Here is a 13157-nt window from a genome sequence, read left to right as displayed (position 1 = left end):
CAGAGTCTAAAGAGCCTTCACTTCAGGCGTTTTTCCATCCCAGGAACCTTTTGCAGTTCTTGGTGCTTTTTAAATACCAGTCCCCCTTTTGATCCCCCTCCGACAGAGGAGAACAGGGTTACTGGACCTTTTTCAGCTCCCTGGGGATAGTACTTTCTAGTCATACCAGGAACTCTTTGGTGACGTATGTAAGGCAACCACATGTTATCTTTAAATACGTGTTAAAAATGCTCAATCAAGCTCCTAAATTGAAACCAGTCAGACTAACCCGCTTTGAACTTGGATGGAGCTCCTCTTAGTTTTGTTTGCATCATAAAATGAAGCGATATAACTCCATCATCTGTTCTCTGTAAACTCCCAAAGCCCGCTCCGTATTTCTTGCTCACTTATGAATTTCCATCGGAGTAAAGTGCGACCTGATTGCCCTCGGACACGTGCTACAAGGTATGTTTTGCTAATAGTGCGGCAGCTTAGCGTGTACAGATGCACGGCACTGACATCACTGAGCCCGTCCAGCGGCGGTTGTGCAGTGTTGGGTTCGAAAACATCTATGATAAAACTTTAAAATGACATACTTCTCTTAAACTGTGTAACCCCAGCCATAATGAAAATCAAGGGTTTAAATATCTATGTGTCGTCAATCCGGCCGCAGCACCCTGAAGTGGTGCTTCTAAGAGAATGGGAGTGTTGATTAGATTTTCTCTTTCAATGTCTCTCCCGCAGACAGATGAGAGAGCGAGACACAGAAGGTCTTGTTTGCTCGACATCTGAATGCATCACATGAACATTTTATTTATTTTTTTCCCAGACAAATGTTACTCGTGAGAGAAAAGGAACGACGGTGAAATGCGGATGCTAATTTCTTATGGTGCAAGTTAATCCTAAGCTTTCTCGCCTTTATCGGAAAAGCCATGTGTGCAAAGAGGAGTAGAAGGCACAAACACTGCCCACTATTCCTATTGGCACATTTGGCGACAAAACGGTTTGAAATGTTCACATTCCTTTCGCTCATGAATTAATTATAAAAACGGTTTTGCCTGTAATGGATATCTCGCTAAATATAGCCAGAACTAACACATCAAAGGGATTTCTTTTTTCTTTTTAGAAATCTGGATGTTTGGAATCAGTCTGAAAACTCTTCTATACCTTGTTGGATAAATTAACAAGTTGAAAGCAGCTCTTAGAATAAAAATGGGTGGAGCCAAGGACAAGGCAAGTCCCTCCCAGTCCAGCCTGCTGCTAGAAATGTTTAGTTGCTGACAAAGCCTCATGGGGAGTACATTACAAATCTGCAATGGAAAACTCATTGATGACTGAGTGCTGGTACAAACATCATCAGCATGATCCAAGAAATGGTCCTAAAAAATGTCATGAATGACTTCTGGAAACCTGCAGAAGTTAGTCAAGTCAAGTCTCCAACACTACAATACAGCATAACGTATAGTATATGCAAAAGTTTAACAGCAGTGGCAATATAAGTGGAGGGACTAGCACTTCTCGGCCTCCTGCATCTCACAACGACCACAGTGTTCGGCGTCTACACTGGCCACACTATGCGCCCGCTAACATTAAAAATGCACCCAATTAAAAACGGCAGCGGAAAACGGCGCACTGTAAATGGCAACGGTCTGTGGCGTGTTTGCAGCGCTGATAGGCTCCCTCTAAACAAACCGAGCCACCGGAGCCTTGCATTAGTCATTCTGGCTGGGTAAATTCTGTCGCAGCTCCGTGGGCACAAGTTGGCGCTGTTTTAATGCATTAATGTTCAATGAGGCTGTACATTTGTTTCTTGTATTAAAATGTTATTGGAAGCTGAGGGGAAGCAACACGTAACACTTTATCACCGTGGGTTTAAATAGATACGAACAGGGCGACACAGGAGAGGTGGCAGTGGAGATATTGCTAAAATGGCTACATAAAGACTTTGATAAAAAATGGAAAAAAATATATATATATATGTTAAAAAAAAAAACTAATTTAAATGTTATGGGTCCATAGTACAATGTTGTGTTGTCATAATAATGTATCTATTAGTTGTCTGTAGAAACACTTTGAGAGCCACTTTCTCTGGATCAGCTGCAGCCATTAATTTATACCTCAAAGCCAAGATGTTATCTGTGCCACAGATAATTTATCTAATATGCTGTGAATACAAGTAAATGTGAATCAAATAAAGTGAAGAGGTCAAGTACAGTTTCTTCAAAGTCAGTCTTGTAGAATACTTGTAAGATATATTGCAACTCTGCTTTTATTGCAATTGATTTGATTTATGTTCAATAATATACACAATGCCACAACGTACCTTAAAGGTGCATTATGAAACTTTTTTATGCAGGGCAAAAAAAAAGTTGGTATTTGTGCGTATTTGACCTTGTAGTGACCCAGCGGCTGCATGAGTGGTCAGCATGGCGCCTTTACTCTCCATTACAGTGGTCTCTACAACGCTCCAGGATCAATTGTTGTGTAGGTTTTCTGGTGAGAGGCTCCGTCAGCAGTGAAAACCTTCCGAACAATTCATCCTGGAGCGTCCTAGAGATGTGATGTGATGGAAAGTAAAGGCGCCATGCTGACCACTAATACAGCGGCTGGGTCACTACAAGGTCAAATATACACATATTAACGTTATTTTCCACATAATAAGTTTGTCTTTAAAGGAAGCTTATCCACCGAAGTCATTCTACAGTGTTTCTTTGTCAAAAACATACCTGGAGAACAGTATACTGCCTCAATCAGACAGAAGTGCTTCAATCTGAATTACCTGGATTTTGTTGCGTAATAAATGGACCCCTGAAGCCGGACATGTAACCATAGGTCATAATGCACGCCCATCGACATTTTCCACTCACTGCTTTATCTCTGCTGCCGCTACATTAAAACCTTTGCGGTGACGTCGTCCACGTGCTAAGCCGATCGCTGCTGGCCCTCCATGTGAGCGCGTATTGCCTCTGCCTGTGTGTGAGAGCCACATGTTCCCCACACTTACACAGTCTCTACACTTAGGAAGATTAACCGGCACTTTATTATTTATTTGCTACATGGATCTGCCTCAACCCCAGCGTCATCATCACCCAAACTCCCCCGGCCCGCCCGCCCCTCCACCACACTCCTTCTTAATCCCTGGTGGAGAGAGGAGAGCTGTGGGGAAACCAGAGCAAGGTGGCTAAGCCGGAAAAAGAGGTGCAGGGATTTGCTTTGCACTTGAATAGTCGCCATATTAAGTATTATACAATAAATGTTGCCGTCATCCACTACAGGCCACTGAATGAGGGCAGCCACATTAGCAAAATAGCACTTAGCATTCCTCCATAAGATTATGTGCAGCAAAGTTGTTTATTTAGCTAGGTTGGTAACTAGCTTAGGATGTTTGCAGTTGTTATAGTAAAAAAAAATGTATGCAGTCAGATTAGCAACATAGTGATAAGCATGGTCCGTAAGATCATGTGCAGCAAAGTTGTTTATTTAGCTAGTATTGCTAACTAGTTAAGGATGTGTGCAGTTCTTTTCATAAAAACATTTATACAGTCACATTAGCAACTTAGTGATAAGCATCTCTCCATAAGATCATGGTTTGGACAAATATGTGCTGCAAAGTTGTTCATTTAGCTAGTAGCCTAATGCTAACTAGCGAAGGATGTTTGCCTTTTTTATGGTGAAAAACGTATACAGTCACATTAGCAACTTAGCAATTAGCATTTCTCTATAATATCGTCGTTTGGAAGGATATGTGCAAAGGTTTTTATTTAGCTAATAATGCTAACTAGCTAAGGATGTTAGCAGTTTTTACAGTGAAAATGTAGTACAGTCACATTAGCAATTGAGCAATTATAGTTTCTCCCAAAGATTATGATTTGAAAAAATGTGCATAGTAAAGTTGTTATTTAGCCCGCAATGCTAGCTAGCCAAGCGTGTTAGCAGTTTTTACAGTTATAATGTCACACCACATCATTAAAGCTAGTATGGGTGACATGACCTTCATGACGTGTAGACAAGAAGGTCCGTTTATTTTAGGGTTAATGGTCAGGCTATATGTCATGTCATATGAGTGTACTTAAAAGCACTCTGCGGGCTATATATTAGCCTGCTACGTCACAAAAGAAAATGTATTGTCGTAAAAATAAAAACACAAACTTGGCAGCTGTACCAAACATACGTCTTACACTCTTGCCAAAATTAAAATGCTTGTTTTTAACCAACTTTGATTTTTCGCCTCCTTCCCCAAACAAGTTGGCTAAATGGTTCCATCTTTTGTACCGCGCAGCAACAAATATTCAACTTTTAGAGAAGCTATCCCCAAAAGAATGCCAATAATATGCTCCCAAAGAATTTAATAAAGACAGCTAAAACTAGTGCTTTACCACAATATTAGCCTTGACTCCACCAACCCTTGCATCTTTTCAACAAATGCTCCACTAATCAAAGCCTGCTGCCTGTATTCTTTTCCCCCAAGTGTTGACACTGGCCACAGGCTCCTCGGTTAGGACTGGCTCTTCTCTTTCTTTCTCTCTTTTTTTTTTTTTTCCCTTTTTTCAAACCGAGCCAAACAGGATCCTGCACAGCTCCTCATAAACAGCAGCTGCAGCCTGCTCTGTTCCCAGTTCCTCGGGAGGGTCCAATCAAAACCAGCCACATTAACTGCCTCACTTTGCCATTGCGTGCCAAGTCTGCTCCGGTTCAAGAAGTAAAAAAAAAAAAAAAACACCAAAGAAAACAAAAATCTTTCAAATTCTGTTGATCTAAACATCGATAATAAGACTGATTATCAAAACATTTAGGAACTCACTGAAAATTGCATTTACTCTTGTCATGTATTAGTTCATCAGTTCATTCTAGTCTACTCTCAAATGTGAACGTGTTTAAAATGTGCGCAGTGAACTGAATCTTGATTTAAACACAATCTTGCCCAACATTGCAGCTCCGGAGCAGAGGATTATAAAAAGACAAAAATAATCCGTTTACCTGCGTGACCTCTTGCCCTCAGCGGTCTCGAGTGCCGATGCCCCGGTCCTGCTATGGTGGCCGCCCCTCCCCCGCCCTGGTCTTCATGTATTCCTCACGCAACGCTCGCTCGCTGACCTCTTCTCCCACTTCTTCTTAAGCGGTGATCTGAGGGGAGGCGAGACAAGGAGGTGGGGGGGGAACGAGACGAGGACGTTAGATTTCTTTTAATGGACGGCCAAGAGAAGCTGGTTCAGACAGAGGACAAATGGATCACGCATAGGCATCGACGCACACGCACACATAATACGCACGCCGGAGCTGAAAAATGTATGCGGGCACTTTGCAAGGCTGCTCCCATTCACTCAACCTCTTCGACATGTTTTACTAAACAATGTCAATGCAGATCGTTAGTTTAACTACATTCTAGAAAGTTTTGAACGAAGGTAATAGTTTGGGGGATGATATGACTAACAATAAGAAAATGAATGGCATAATCATGTTCCTACAAGGAAACTAGGGCTACATGTTATGGACGTAACTTGCGATATGTGATATAGCTGTGTAATATTGCGATAATGATATTATTGCGATATTTCACTAAATCATTTCACCAAAATATGTTCCATTCTCATTAAACACAAATTATGTGTACACGTAACTAGTTTTTTCAGCAAATTGTTTACAGTCCAATGAAAACTTTCGTGATGTTGCGATATATCGTGGCTTCTTGTGATACGGATAAGGCATCACCTAACATCGCGATACAATATTTTCTGAGACATATTGTGCTGCCCTAAAGGAAACTACTAAAAGTACGAATCCCATAATCTTAACATCTCTTTTGGCACTATTGTATGCTTAAAGAGGGGGATATTGATAGGAAAACGGTTAAAACAGATTAGCCTTACTTCCTGGTTCAACAAGCGCGCTCTCCCTAAGCCCCTCCCTTACCCCCTCCCCTAGCTACCCTACTGCATTGTGACATGGTAAAATGAAAAGCTTTAAAAGATAGTCTTTACCCCTGAGCGTGCATAATCAACATCAGACAAATCTGCCAGATCGGTATGTTTATAGAAAAGTGATGTCCCTTTGAGGCCACCGTAGCGTACACATAAAAAAAAAAGAGGGGGACAGTATGATTATCCGTTGCCACAGAGCAGCCGAACAAACATATACACCGCCTTTATTGTTTGCCCATGAAGCAATGTATTTGATTTAGCTCGAGTAGGTGGACCAATGATTCCCAAATGATAACGAAAAATTGAATAAAACGCCAAGGCGCCAGTTCAGGCAGAGGACAAATGGTTCGCGCGGGACGCCCCGCACACACACACACACCGGCACGGAGAAAAATGCATGCGGCGGAATCCAGGAGGGAGTTTGCGACGATGCCGGCCCCATTTACCGCTACCTCCTCACCCTGCCCGAGAACCAATGAACCAATGAACAACTGCGCCACCCATCACACCGCTACAGCCTTCTCCACATATGGGACCCCCACCCCACCCCCCTGGCTGCACAGGAACAATGTCCTTCCTAAAGGTTATCAGCAGCCCGGGCGCTTGGTCAGCCCCTCATCCAAGAGTCTATTACACACACGGAGGGGGCCAGATTCGCGGCTTTTATACAGCTCTTTTAGTTACTCCTCACCGCTCCGCTGCGGTACAGTGGCCCTTCCTTCCTTCCTTCCTTCTTTCCTTCCTCTCGCCTGGGCTGACACAAATTCACTATAGGGCCCGGCGAGGCGACACAGGCTTACGCACACATGGAGGTAAATGGGATAATCTAAGCGCCGCCATTCATAAAGTTAAAGCGACGCGGCACTTCATTTAGAGCGCAGTTTGGAGTAAATGCCACGTGAAACTATAGGGAAGGTTAAAGGAGAGTAAAAGGGCAGGGGTAGATGCCATTACTCAGGCGCTCATTGTTGTTGGGAGTGCTTTTGTTAAACGTCCCTGATAATAATTGAAAAAAAAAAAAGAGAGAAAGAAATAGGAAGAAGATGTTCATGGGTACGACTCTTGTGAGGACACTATGCGGGGAGTTTGCATCTTCTCCCATGTTTGTGCAAGTTTACTTTGGGTTCAACAAACACTAAATCATGTAAAATAGAGTTAACTTTGGGGCCAGGACCGACAAATAGATTCTGAAATCTCTATGGGACTATATCATGGTCAACAAAAGGTCAAATGAAAAAGATTGCTGAAAGCTTCAAAACATGACAGATATAGAGAAAGGATTGAGGACTTATCAGTTCAGTTGTCTTTTCATCATGAAGGTTCTGCATTCGAGCTCTGTTTCTTAGTTTGTCATGGTATTCAATAATATTTGACGTTTTTATATAATAATAGGAATATGTACTGCTCGAACTTTGCCTATTTAAGCATATTAGTTAGTATTACAAAAAAATACATTTATGTCTCATGACCTTGTTTCCAGGTGCTTGGGGTCCTTGCACTCTTTTGCCTCCTACAAACAAATCTACTGATGATTATTTCAATTGGTATAGTTCCACTTAGTTTACTTAAATAAAAATCGTGTTCACTTCAAAATTTCCAAAAACCCATTCACAAATGTAACATCTACGTTTAAAATCCATGTTTTGCAACACTTACTTTCCTCTTCCTTTGTAAACAGCTTTATCTAATCCTTTTGGCTCCATCTATTGTCTTCCAACCAAAACACAAACAAACTTGGCAGAGGCGAGAACCAAAAAAATGTCCCGTAGATAAATGCCTGGGATTAATTGAAAACGCTATAGTTGTAAAAGTTTGAGAATGGGAAATAAATATAGTTGTGAGTGCACTTAACAGCAGCATTAGTCTTCCGCAGTGACAAGCCGCCCGCCAACACGCCGCTCCCTGCGCTGAACATGTGTCTGCATTCATTTTTTACTACAGCGATGAAATAATAAGGCGGTGATGGCTACTTTATAATGGAACTTAATCCCAATGATTGATCGAGCGGGTTGCCAATCGTTCAAGCGCTAATAAATGTGCATGCCAAATATTAGCTTTGGGGAAAACAAGAAACAAGGGTTAGCAATCGGGAAGCAAAGACCTCCACAAAGGCAGATCGATCTTGAAAAGCTTTTAAAACCAGGACTCAAACCTGAAGTCCTGGTTAAATAGCTTGTCTGTCCATATAGAAACGTAGAATAAACATTTGGCTATTTGTTTTTGTCCGGTTTTGGAACTGGATGACCTCTTTGTCTAAACTAGTCACACTTATGTGAGAAGAGTGACCTGGGATATCTCATCTTTGAGTTATAATACAATTACTAATATGCAAGCGATGCAAAAGCCATATCAGGAATGGACCGAGATACAAATTCCGCGAGACGAGACACGAGGTTGGGTTCATGAGAATGAGACGAGATTTTGACATGAGTTGGAACAAAAAAATAAAGATGAAATAGGTCTATACTGAACAGTTTAACTATAATAAAAATCTTTTCAAGAGGAAAAAAAGTGATCGCTTCAGTGGGTGGAATAGGTTGTGAAGAAGGTCAGGTGCTCTTCGGGATCAAAAAGAAAAAGTTTCTGCACACAAAAGAGAAAAAAGAGTGCCTCGGAGCTTTTCGTCTACAATGAGTAATATGGATGCAGCACAGTAAAAAAAAGAAAAAGAAAATTCCACAATATTCATCTACCCTGGACCTGAGTAGACCCTTTGGAAATTGATCTTACGAGATCTTGTGATACGAGATCTTAGCCCATCCCCTACTTGAACAGGATGTTGACTTTTTGCCCTACTTGAACAAGTTGTTGACTTTTGGGCTAAACAAATGATAAACTAACAAACCGACTTTCCTGCAGAGTGGACGGGGTTATCTCAGAGTGGGACATCTCACGACCTCTTCAGTCCTGCCATTAGGGAGTGTCGATTGGTGACGGGTCCAACTGACTCAAGGACGGCTTCATACACCAGGCTGTCGAGAAGCTGAACTCTCCCCCTCCCCTCTTATTGTGCACACAATTGCTTTAAGAGTTGAGGAGTAAAGCAATTTCAAATGTATGTGCTTTCATTCGGTAGCATTGACATTAAAGCAGTAACTCATGCCCCTAGAGGCCATAAGCACCACTGCAAGTGTCGTAGCATGTTACGTTTTTTTACTCATTAATTGTCCGTGAGAGTAAATACTACGCTGACAGAAAAGACAAAGGGAGAGAGGGATATTGTACATTCAATTACACAATGGAGATAATCTTTTTCACTCAAACTTAAAATAATAAAATAAATAATAAAATGAATACTGTTTAAGTGGCGCTAGCCCGCAGTTAGCTTTACCCATTAGCCTGTTAGCTTCTTCTTCGTGATTCCATTAGTGTGTATTGGGGACTCTGACCCATAGGCAGCGATGTTGCAATTGTAGTTTTCTGGCCAGAGACACCAGGGGGAGATGAAAAACCCCCCAATCATCCCATTAACACTTGTATAACCCCCAGAGGGACTACGGAAAGGATTTATTAAGGTAAACAAGTTACTTAGTACTGCTTCAAAGCTAAAAGAACTGAGTAGGCGCATACATAGGACATACCAACACCAACAGTAACAAAACGCTTACAAAATATGAAAGTACAACAGCCTAACAAACCATTACTGAAACATCTTGCTTTGTCCAGAAGGGTACTTTGCTAAATCGTAAGGGTTAACACACATCTTTTAAGCTAACGTCTCCTAAAACAATAAACAGATGGTTAAAGCAACAGAGGCGAACAGGAGGGGGGCTAGCGGCGGGGCCCCCCCATTTTTCTCAACACCTGCTAATTCATTTAATCCATGAAAAGAAGGGGGTATGGGCGCACTGTGGGAAGAGGGCCCCGATTTTTTGGAGCGGGGCCAAAAAGGAGAGACGAGGACAGGGCGGAGGAGAAAGCCATAAATACACAGGGAGGCGAGCAGGTGCCGCAGACAAATGTGATTTACAGGCCCTATGTCCCATTCAGCGCTGACAGGTAAGCCTATTAGGTTGATATTAGCCAGCTATAACACGCACCGATGGACCCTGGTAAAAATGTGTGCACAGGCAGGTGACGGTGTTTAGGGAAAAGATTAGAATATCACATTAGCCATACATTACCCCCCGACTGAGGAGTTAACTATAATGCTTGGAGAAATAATACTGAGATCATTTAACGCAAGGGCATACGGCAGAAGCTGTGAGGCTAAAAATATGCGCCTAGTCTGATGGTTTGCCTGCCTTGGCACTATTTTGTTGAGTTTATTTTCAGTTTTATGTAAATGCAACTAACAATACTATAGAGCGGGCAATAAAAACGGACATACTTAAATGTTCATAGGGCTTCTGATAGTTAGCTGTATGATCAATGCTTGACTGAACAAACTTGGTCAAGAAATTGTAGTTTTTAGTGCTATTCAGTACTGATGACGGATTAGGAAATTCTTATTAAATGAAAATCCATATTTTAATGGGGATCGTAAATTGTCGTGATTTACTTTGGGTTTAGGGCTGGTCCCAAAGCTTCAGCAGTTAAGAACTACTGCTTTTAGAGATGTTGAGCAAACGTTCTAAATAAACATTAAAGTGACTGTCTGTGAGGAGAGAAAGAGTGAAATTTAAAAGTGAACAGTCAAATCCCTCCCCTCTTTAATCAGTTTGCAAAATGAGGAGAGCAGGAACAGAGTTTTCAAAAGTTAACGATCAAGCTCCTCCCCCTCCCTCCTGATTGGACCTGACAGGCTGGTTCACAGGAAAAGCTCGTCTCATTGGTCAACGTGGGAGGATACTAGACTCTGATTGGTTGCTGAGATCCAGGAAGGAGGGACTTTAGAAAAAATAATAAATATATATTATTACTTACTTTACAACAAAATGCAAGACCAGGTGGTACACTTTCAGACTATCACTTTAAGGGTAAAATCTATCATGTTTGTAACAAGTCCAGATCCATGGAGTTACATAAACAAAACAATACAGAGAAGTTAAAACAGCGGTTTTAGGGTTTAGGGTTTAGGTTTAGGGTTTTATGGTCAAGTACTTCAACTGGGTAAGTAACTCTATATAGCAACAGGATGCTAATGTGCAAATGCTAAACCCAGAATTGAACATTTTAAATTCTCCACTGGTTTACCATTACGCTAACTGGGAATTCAATGCAGTAGGACGACACGATCCCAATCCCTACTGTCTAGACTTTAAGGGTTTCAATTTCCACCACTTAGTCTACAGGGCAAGGCCATGCGCAAAACACTGTATAGCATAAGACAGTCCAGCGAATAACATTCACCAACATGTTAGAAAGCTAAACATTTTCCAAAACCTTTTCCCTTAATCCTTCACAACTTCACAGGTTAAAAGACTTTTGTTGTACGGTTAACTGTTGGTCAACTTCGCAATTGTCATCTTGTATCTTGACATCGGCTACATGAGCGTTGCGTTTCATTTGCGGCTTCGCTTGTACCAACCTCAAAACCTGATTTCCCAAGGATGCTGGGGATAAACCCATCTCTCATCTTAGTTCTCATTAAAGGGAGAAGTGCAAGATTTCCCCATATATTGAAACAACACGAGACCTTAATGACAAGGAGCTGAGCAATGAGCTAAATAGAGGGATGGGGGAGTGCGTTTGTGCGTGTATTGAAACCGGCCGGGGAGCAATCAGCGAAGAATGCTAACATTTATGAGAAACTAAATGCACTAGAACAGCGAGCCGGGATCTGCAATCGAGTTTCACTTGTAACGCGGCACGAGAGACGCGAGACTACGGCGAAATTGCTACCACTTGAGCGGCACACTGCAGATGGTGCTGAGAGCCACGCTGCGTTAAAAAAAAGAAAAGAAAGAAAAAAAGGCAATGTGTTCTTTAATAATGTGGTGAATATTGCAGTTAAACGTGTTTCTTGAGCTAGCTTCTTTTTTTTTTTCTCCCCCTATACTCTTGTCAGGAGTGTGAGCGCTTTCATCCTGGGTTATAAGAGGCTGCTGTGAAATCCTCAAAGAAACTAATCGTGTTAAATGAGGTTTGTGTCTGAATCCGTGACTTGAGCGCGCCTCTTGCATGTGGGGGGTTTATAGGTGCTTTCAAATGAGTGGAACTTGTTTCTCCTCCAAGTGTCGACAACATTGAGAAACTGATAAAATATTGGGGGGGGGGGGGAGTAGAGATGGGAGTTCTATGTCGACATGTGAACATAACAGTTTTGATACTGGCCTATGTGTTTCTTTTCAACATATGTGTAATGGAAAAAGCATAATATGGTTTCCACATAAACATGGATAGGAAAGAAACCTATGTAGTGCAACAAAAGCTGAGATTGATGAGACTTATTTATTTATTGGTTTCTTGGTTGGGACAGTGCATACTAACGAACATACATGGGTCTCATGCATGTAAACACGCCACACCGGATTGTAGCCTTGGGGTAATTTCCATCTGTCGTCCCCCATGCGTTCTCTCAAACACACTCTCATTCATCCTGGCCTATTGTACATGTTTTTAGCGGTAGGGGAAACCGGAGTACCCGGAGGAAACCTACGCAGACACGGGGAGAACATGCAAAGTCCACACAGAAAGACCCCGTCCACCTGGGACCTTCTAGCTGTGAAGCTCAAACGCTAACCGAAGCGCAACTGTTCCGTTAGCTTGAATGCTAATCATGCTAATAAATGTTAAATTGTTGGGTTTCACTCTGCCTTGTGGGTTAATTCATTTTAACGTTCTTTCACTTAAAAAAAGGGAAAGCCATGCAACGTTTTTGACGGTCGAAATCCGTCTTTGGTTTCCTCGACATCTTCTGCCTGACAGATAAAAGAACATCAAGAAGCTATGCTAACATTATAAAGCTAATAAATGGTAGATTGTTGGGTTTCACTCTGCCTTCTGGATTCTTTCATTTTAACGTTCTTTCACACAAAAAAAGGGTAAGCCATGCAACGTTTTTGACGGTCGAAATCCGTCTTTGGTTTCCATGACATGTTCTGCCTAAAATAACATTAAGAAGCTACGCTAAGCAAATAAATGGTAGATTGCTGGGTTTCAGTCTGCTTTCTGGATTCTTTCATTTGAATGTTCTTTCATCGAAAAAATGGGTAAACCATGCAACGTTTTTGTTGGTTTCCACGACATGTTCTGCCGAAAAAAAAAATAATTTAAATAAAAAACCTAAGCGAACATTCAAAAGCTAAGCTAACATTCAAAAGCTAATAAAGATCATTTTACTTCTCTTTTTCATACAATCAATCAACTGCACATTAA

The 13157-nt window shown here is 41.6% G+C and overlaps 1 protein-coding gene across 6 annotated transcripts in view; it reads right to left on the bottom strand.

Annotated features, from left to right (window-relative positions):
- The window catches only part of zmiz1a (zinc finger, MIZ-type containing 1a), a 203508-nt gene that overhangs the window by 150387 nt on the left and 39964 nt on the right, over nt 1-13157 (bottom strand). For all 6 annotated transcript variants that reach the window (XM_079559888.1, XM_079559891.1, XM_079559886.1 and 3 more), the window contains exon 2: nt 4957-5103. The gene's annotated coding sequence lies outside the window, so the exon portion shown is untranslated. The remainder of the gene's footprint in view (nt 1-4956; nt 5104-13157) is intronic.

Source organism: Gobius niger, assembly GCF_951799975.1.
Source record: "Gobius niger genome assembly, chromosome: 7".
Taxonomy (NCBI): Eukaryota; Metazoa; Chordata; class Actinopteri; order Gobiiformes; family Gobiidae; genus Gobius; species Gobius niger.
Note: the sequence above shows the minus strand (reverse complement) of the source record. Positions and strands in the feature narration are given on the sequence as shown.